The sequence below is a fragment of the Mustelus asterias genome, unplaced genomic scaffold (genome assembly GCF_964213995.1).
Source record: "Mustelus asterias unplaced genomic scaffold, sMusAst1.hap1.1 HAP1_SCAFFOLD_195, whole genome shotgun sequence".
NCBI lineage: Eukaryota > Metazoa > Chordata > Chondrichthyes > Carcharhiniformes > Triakidae > Mustelus > Mustelus asterias.
Genome location: NW_027590188.1, coordinates 619,740 through 629,048, shown reverse-complemented (window position 1 = coordinate 629,048; position 9,309 = coordinate 619,740).

The window sequence follows — 9,309 nt, the reverse complement described above, 5'->3', positions numbered from 1 at the left end:
GATGAGGGGCGGCACAGTGGTTAGCGCTGCCGCCTCACAGCGCCAGGGACCCGGGTTTGATTCCTGGCTTGGGTCACTGTCAGTGTGGAGTTTGTACATTCTCCCCGTGTCTGCGTGGGTTTCCACCGGGTGCTGCGGTTTCCTCCCACAGTTCGAAAGACGCGCTGGTTAGGTGTATCAGCCGTGCTAAATTCTCCCCAAGTTGCCCAAACAGGCGCCAGAGCACGGCGACTACGGATTTTCCACAGTAACTTCATTGCAGTGTTAATGTAACCCTACTTGTGACACTAATAAACAAACTTTTAAACCTGATACTCGATTCCCCCATGTTGGCCTTGTTCTGTGATAATTAATGCGGATGTTTAGATGATTCAATAGTTCTTTAAGGACAGCAGACACAGTGAAAAAAAAACATGCGGCTCTTTACACAACAGATATATTTCAAGGGGATACTGCAGCCAGCTGTATCTGAGTGGGCAGTAATCTTCCCTCAGAATCAGACAGATTGTGGGTTCAGCTCAGAGCCTCAAATACTAGGCCCTTAGCATCGATCAGAGACTCCGAACACAGCATGATGGGAGAGGGGACAAAGGAAAGTGGTGTTGAATTTGTGAGCCTTGTTTTGTGGAAAGCTTTAGTGTTTGGTCAGAATGTTAATTTTTGAGTGGACCTACCATACATTAAGCTGATCTTTCTCTATACCCTATCGGTAACTGCAACACTGTATTCTGCACCCTCTCCTCTCCTTCTCCCGAATGGACTCTATGAACGGTATGTTTTGTCTGTGTAGTGTGCAAGAAACATTACTTTTCACCGTGTCCCAATACATGGGATAGGGCGACATGGTGGACAGTGTTTAGCACTGCTGCCTCACAGCACCAGGATTCAATTCTCGGTTGGGAGTTGAGTTTGCACATTCTCCCTGTGTCTGCATGGGTTTCCTCCGGGTGCCCCGGTTTCCTTCCACAGTCCAAAGATGTGCAGATTAGGTGGAATCTGAGACGCTACAGAAGCAGGGTAAAGATTTGAAAATGAAGTGTTTCTCACCCACTTTTAAAAGACAATCCACATTCGCACCAGTCACATTTCACACTCTCTGCTCAGTCCTGTGTTGGGGGGTGTTTAGTGCGGGATCAGTGTTTGCTTTTCTCAAACCGTAGTGATATTCCCAACTTATCAAGGGCAAGAGGTTTCAGTGTTTAAACATGTAAACATTACAAAACTAAACCAGACAGAAAGTGATGAGGCCTCACACCTTCAATGGAGTCATCTTCACTCAGAGTCAGAGAGATTGTGGGTTCAGGTCAGAGCCTGAAATACTAGGCCCTTAGCATCGAGACACACAGAGACAGAGAAACACAGAGACAGAGACAGAGAAACACAGAGACAGAGACAGAGAAACACAGAGACAGAGACAGAGAAACACAGAGACAGAGAAACACAGAGACAGAGACAGAGAGACACAGAGACAGAGACAGAGAGACACACACAGAGACATAGAGAGATATACACACAGAGGCAGAGAGAGAGACACAGATCCAGAGAAGTACAGAGACAGAGAGACACACAGATACACAGAGAGATAGAGACAGAGAGACACACACATAAACACACTAACAGAGAAATACAGAAAGAGAGTTTGGCAAAGTCAGATTTAATTTTCCATTCAATATTTATTTAAAAATTCAGAGAATATTTGACAGGAAAATTGATTTTAAAGTTAACAAAAGTGAATCTGACCTTTGAGCTTCACAATGAGATCTGAACCCCTACGCTCTGAGCTGCCCAATATCTGTACAGCTGTACCAGACACCAGAAAGAGAAAACCAGAGCTCAACATCACGGGAAATGAACAATTGTGAATCAGGAACGAGAAAAGTTATTAATTTATACCTGAGATTTAAACTACAGGAAAACTATTAACTACAATTACATGACAACAAAAGTTACCTTCTACATTTCACACTGAAAACTGAACTACCGCCCACAATTGTCTCAGTGACAGATTCAGAATGATAAACTGAGAGAATTTCACTGTTGGATTCACCGACAGCAGATATTGTATTTGTGTCAATCAGGAATCTTAATAATCAGCTGAGGGAAATCTACAACGTCCAAAATTCAACCCATCACTTGATCTGTAAAAGAAAGATACAATAATGAAGCAGATGTTTATGATGCGGGACATTAATGTTAGAGTTTTTAATCAATGAATCATTTAGAGATTTTTCAAATCCCTTCTGTTTGACAATCCACTCTGACACCAGTCACATTTCACACTCTCTGCTCAGTCCTGTGTTGGGGGGGGTGTTTAGTGTGGGATCAGTGTTTGCTTTTCTCAAACCGCAGTGATATTCCCAACAAGGGCAAGAGGTTTCAGTGTTTAAAAATGTAAAGATTTCAGAACAAAACCAGACAGAGAGTGATGAGGCCTCACACCTTCAATGTAGTGATTCCCCCAATCTTTCCTTTTGTAAATTGCTTCCTTCGTCTGTCTGAAGTCTTGGAGACGTCGACATCACTGAAACAATACAATCTCTCGGGACAATCACTGTAAACAGCTTCTGGAAACAAATTAACACTTTAATCACCCAAAAAGCTGAATGTCCATTCAAACATCTCCCTCCCCATATCCTTGTAAATGCAAAGATAACTCCCATTTCCCCAAAGCAGGAAGATGTGAAATGGAAACATCTTCAGCTTTTTACACACTGCACTTTTCCACGGACCAAAATGTTTCAAAACATTTGCTGAAGTTTTGTTTTAAACTCTTTATCAATGTCCTTCCAGGTTTAGTGTGAAGGTTTGTGTTCCACACTGAGCCCCTCTCAGTCTCCACACGGAGCTTGTGTGTGTTGCTGATGCTCCTGTCATTTTGGATGGATACTGTGTGAAGCTGCATTCTCTCCCAGTGAGTTTCTGATCTACTTCACTCTCTCTGCGGCTGGAGCAATGTTCAGCAGGCAGCAGAGGATGGCAGTATATCACTGTCAGCACAATATAGACAAACAGCCTTTAGCAAGAGAGGCTTTGACCCTTTTTCAAACCAAATCCCCAATTTGATGTTTCCAGCTGCGCTGTTTACAATGCTGCTGAATATTGTGTGTCTTTGGTAAACTGGGATGTGTAGCATTCAGTCACATTAAGTGGTCAATAAATACGTCAACACTGTGTATATCTTTCTGTGTGTGTGTGTCAGCGTGCATGTGTGTCAATGTATTTAAATCTCAAAGGACAATAGGAGCAGGTGTAGGCCATTTGGCCCATCGATCCTGCGCCAGCATTCAAACAGATCATGGGGCACGTACGCACACAAAACACACACACACCAACACACACAAAACACGCACACACACAAAGCACGCACACACAAACACACATAAAACACGCACAAAAAGCACACACACAAACACAATAAACACACACACAAACACACAGAAACACACACACACACAGAAACACAGCACTGCTGCCTCACAGTGCCAGGGACTCGGGTTCGGTTCCCGCTTTGGGTCACTGTCTGTGCGGAGTTTGCACGTTCTCCCCGTGTCTGCGTGGGTTTCCTCCGGGTGCTCCGGTTTCCTCCCACAGACTGAAAGACGTTCTGGTTAGGGTGCATTGGCCGTGCTTAATTGTCCCTCCGCGTCAGAGAGACTAGCTCGGGTAAATGCATGGGGTTATGGAGATAGGGCCTGAGTGGGATTGTGGTCGGTGCAGACTCAATGGGCCAAATGGCCTCCTTCTGCACTGTAGGAGTCTAGGATTCTATGAAAACACACAGAAACAGATATTCTCACCCAGTAACACTCACACGCACACAGTAATAAACACACACGGAAACATGTCCACGCACACACACAAACACGCATGCACACACACACACGCACACAAACACACACACACAGATTCCTATTTTATTTCACACAATCGATTTGCGTCTTGAACATGCTGAATGATTGGGCTTCCACATCCCCCTGGAATAGAAAATTCCAAAGATTCACCACCCTCTGAGTGAAGAAATTCCTCCTCATCTCAGTCTTCAATGGTCTGCCCCTGATTCTGAGATTGTGTCCCCTGGTTCTAGTCTCACCAGCCAGGGGAAACATCCAATCTACATCCACCCTGTCACACCCTGTAAGAATTTTAAGTCTGTTTCAATGGGGTCGCCTCTCATTCTTCAAGGGTTCAAGGCCGACTTCCGGACTTGATGGCCATGGGAGGTGTGCTCATAACGGGGCCAAACAGCTGGATTATCAAACAGTAAATCCTGCCGGGTTCATGTATCAGTAAACTCTGCCCGAATCCTCTCTCAGTTCTTACAATCTGGGCCTGGTATCAGTAAACTCTGCCCGAAACCTCTCTCAGTTATTACAATCTGGGGCTTGTATCAGTAAACTCTGCCCCAAACCTCTCTCAGTTATTACACTCTGGGCCTGGTATCAGTAAACTCTGCCCCAAACCTCTCTCAGTTATTACAATCTGGGCCTGGTATCAGTAAACTCTGCCCCAAACCTCTCTCAGTTATTACAATCTGGGCCTTGTATCAGTAAACTCTGCCCCAAACCTCTCTCAGTTATTACAATCTGGGCTTTGTATCAGTAATCTCTGCCCCAAACCTCTCTCAGTTATTACAATCTGGGCTTTGTATCAGTAATCTCTGCCCCAAACCTCTCTCAGTTATTACAATCTGGGCCTGGTATCAGTAATCTCTGCCCTAAACCTCTCTCAGTTATTACAATCTGGGCTTTGTATCAGTAATCTCTGCCCTAAACCTCTCTCAGTTATTACAATCTGGGCTTTGTATCAGTAATCTCTGCCCTAAACCTTTCTCAGTTACTACAATTTGGGCGTTGAGTCAGTATAATCTGCCCTAAACATCTCTCAGTTATTACAATCTGGGACTTGTATCAGTAATCACTGACCTAAAACTCTCTCAGTTATTACAATCTGGGCCTTGTATCAGTAATCTCTGCCCAAAACCTCTTCTCTTAACTCTACTCCTACACCCCCTATACTCTTCAAGAGATTCACTTGATCCCTTCATTATCTTATATGTTTCTATAAGATCTCCCCTCATTCTTCTGAATTCCAATGAGTACAGCCCCAGTCTACTCAGTCTGTCCTCATAAACCAACCCCCTCAACTCCGGAATCAACCGAGTGAATCTCCTCTGCACCCTCTCAATATGTCCTTTCTCAAGTAAGGAGACCAAAACTGTACACAGTGTTCTAGGTGTGGCCTCACCAGCACCTTATACAGCTGCAACATAATCTCGCTGTTTTTAAACTCCATCCCTCTAGCAATGAAAGACAAAATTCCATTTGCCGCCTGAATTACCTGCTGCACCTGCAAACCAAATTTTGTGATTCATGCACAAGGACACCCAGGTCCCTCTGCACAGCAGCATGCTGCAATTTTTTACCATTTAAACAATAGTCCATTTTGCGGTTATTCATATCCAAATGGATGACTTCACATTTACCAACATTGTACTCCATCTGCCAGACCCTCGCCCACTCACTTAGACTATATATATGCCTTTGCAGACTTTCAGTGTCCTCTGCGCACTTTGCTCTGCCACTCATCAGAGTATCATCTGCGAATTTTAACACACTACACTTGGTCCCCAACTCCAAATCATCAATGTAAATCGTAAACAATTGGGGTCCCAACACTGATCCCTGAGGCACATCACTCGTCACTGATCGCCAACCAGAAAAACACCCATTTACCCACACTCTTTGCTTTCTGTTCGTTAACCAATCCTCTATCCATTACATTACACGTAACACCGCACACCTTTATCTTATGCAGCAGCCTTTGGTGCGGCACCTTGTCACATTTCTTCTGGAAATCCGGATACACCACATCCACAGGTTCCTCATTGTCCACTGAGCACGTAATGTTCTCAAAGAATCCCACCAAATTAGTCAAACGTGACCTGCCTTTCATGAACCCATGCTGTCTTTCCAACGGGACAATTTGTATCCAGATGTCTCGCTATTTCTTCCTCGATGATCGATTGAAGCATTTTCCCAACTACAGAAGTTAAGCTAACAGGTCTACAGTTACCCGCCTTTTGTCTAACTACTTTTTTTAGACAGTGGCGTCACATTTGCTGTTTTCCAATCTGCCGGAATTACGCAGAGTCCAGCGAATGTTGTTAAATTACCACTAGTGCATTTGCTATTTTCCCCACCATCTCTTTTCGTACCTTGGGATGCATTCCATCAGAGCCAGGAGACTTGTCTGCCTGTAACCCATTAGCTTGCCCAACACTACCACTTTTGTGGTGATAGTTTCTAGGTCCTCCTCACCTGCCATAGCCGCCTTGTCATCAGTGATCTGGCAGCTATGTTCCCTGCCAGGTGTCCCTAAAATGGGAGAATGCGATATCTGCTTGAAACATAGAAACTTTCCTTACCTGGTGGGGACTGCGGGGACCAGACAGTGTTTGAACTCATTTCATCATATTTTGCTTTGTTTAACTTTTCTTTGAGATTCTGTTCATTTTTAAGAAGCCACATTTGAAGTTATCCCTTTGTTGATCTGGTGTATTTTGTTAAGATGCATGTTACAAGATGCAGAATATCACTGGCATTTCAATCTCTGAGCTTTTCCCTCACATGCCAGCGCTCCACAGTTTCAGTCACCTTGCAGAAATGTCCCCCTCATTTTAACAAAGAGCAGAAGATTTTCCTGTGTCAGCAACTGCTGCACCCCTGGGAGGGAGAATAGGGAGAGGGAAAAGGCGGGAGAAGAAGGGAAAGGGAGAGAGGGAGTGAGAGGTGGAGGTGGGAACCAATTGTGGTTTTGAGCGGTTAGAAAAAACAAATTGTGCAAATTTATGGTTTCTGAAATTTGTAATAATTTTCAGCAAACTGAGCAGTGGATGTTCAGTGAATTATCAACCTGGTAGATTGTGTTCAGTAACGGGTGAACAATCATCTCATTGAGTGTTCACTTACTCCTCTTCCTGTAAGTTTGTAAATCCCTGCTGTGGTTCCTTGATGGGGTGAGGTTCCTCAATTAACTCCTGCTGATGTTGGAACAGAGTCTGATCAATGAAAAGTAATGTTGTCCCTCACAATTGGTCAGAGCAGTGGAGAATAGGAAAAGTGAATGGGGAAGATTGAAGAGATAGGGAGGGAGTCAGTCACAAGGTGTTTGGAAGGAAAGGAGGGAGGAACTCCTTGGTGTCGTGGACACCAATGGATCTTGGCACAAGGACAGTGAAAAGGTGAGGCTTTATCAATTTCCGTTTAACACTTTCATCTTTGAACTGTTCTCTCTCTCTCTCCCCGTCGGAATTGTTACTTGTTTCTTTCTCCTATTCTTATTTTTTTTCTGTTTTTGTCTCTAATATTTTCTGGATTTTCTTTTGTGTCAGTCAGTGACCATACTGAGACTGAGCTTCCTCGCTGTTTAAGGGTGGGTTCTTCTCGGCCTTTTGGCTAAGATCAAGTGTAGTATGGTCGGCAGCCCATGGTCGGCCGCGCTTGGTTGAGGTCATTGGGTTACACTGAAGCTTCATATGAAGCAATTTTTTAAAGCGGCATCTTGGCCTTTTGGCTAAGATGCAAATGAGCTCAAGTCTTGGAGGAGGAACCTCCCCCTTCTCCAATCAGCTTGGCTCATGTAGATCAGGCCCAGGACAGGGTGGTTTGGTCGCTCGCCCTGTCTTGTCAGCCTGGATCTGAAATGTCTCAACTTGTTGAGACTCTGAATTGGATTTGATTTGATTGAATTGGAAAAGTATTAAAAGAAAGGGAGGGTGATTGACACCTAGATCCACCAATCAGAGAAGGGGAAGCATCGAAGCCCCGGCCTTGGTGTTAACAGATGTGCACGGACCATCATGACCAGCACTATGCGTGTGCATGACCAGAGTGCGGCTCCTCTCTCTGCGCATGCATCGGCCTGCCGCCTGAGCGCAAGAGGAAACAGTTAGAAAATAGACACAGAAAAAAAGAACAAAGAAAATTATAGCAGAGACACAGGCCCTTCGGCCCTCCAAGCTTGCACTGACCATGGTGCCCATTTGAACTGTCCCCATCCTATTCATGTATTTGTCAAGACACCCCTTGAAAGTCACTGTCGTATCCGCTTCAACTACCTCCCCCGGCAGCGGGTTCCAGGCACCCACCACCTGTGTAAAAAAAAAACCTTGCCTCGTACATCTCTTTTAAACCCTGCCCCTCGTACTGAAAACCTATAGCCCCGAGTAATTGACTCTTCCACCCTGGGAAAAAGCTTCCGACGCAGCATCAACACTGAGTATATCTGGGTGATTATAGAATCATAGAATCCTACAGTGCAGAAGGAGGCCACATGGCCCATCGAGTCTGCACTGACCACTATCCCACCCCGGCCCTATCCCCACAACCCCATGCATTTATACAAGCCAGTCCCTCTGACACTAAGGGGCAATTTAGCATGGCCAATGCACCTCACCCGCACATCTTTGGATTGTGGGAGGAAACTGGAGTGCCCGGAGTAAACCCACGTGGACACGGGGAGAATGTGCAAACTCTACACAGACAGTGACTCAAGCCGGGAATCGAACTCTGGTCCCTGGCACTGTGAGGCAGCAGTGCTAACCACTGTGCCACCGTGCAGATTCTGGTCTGAATACGGACAGCATTATTCCAGAGTACATCTGTGTGATTCTAGTCTGAATAGGCACAGCATTATAGCACTGAGTATACCTCCTGTTACTGTTACACTTTTCAAACACACGCTGTTTCTGTACATCTATCCTCAGCTCGGAGAGCAAATAGCCAATTTCCGCTTTTCACCCAAAATGTGAACAGACCCGGGACAGAAAAATGGGGAAAGTAGTAAAACATCAGACAGTGTGTAACCCGGGGAGGATGGAGTCAGTGAGATCAGACAGTGTGTAACCCGGGGAGGATGGAGTCAGTGAGATCAGACAGAGTGTAACCCGGGGAGGATGGAGTCAGTGAGATGAGACAGTGTGTAACCCGGGGAGGATGGAGTCAGTGAGATCAGACAGTGTGTAACCCGGGGAGGATGGAGGCAGTGAGATCAGGCAGTGTGTAACCCGGGGAGGATGGAGTCAGTGAGATCAGACAGTGTGTAACCCGGGGAGGATGGAGTCAGTGAGATCAGACAGTGTGTAGCCCGGGGAGGATGGAGTCAGTGAGATCAGACACTGTGTAACCCGGGGAGGATGGAGTCAGTGAGATCAGACAGTGTGTAACCCGGGGAGGATGGAGTTAGTGAGATCAGACAGTGTGTAACCCGGGGAGGATGGAGTCAGTGAGATCAGACAGTGTGTAACCCGGG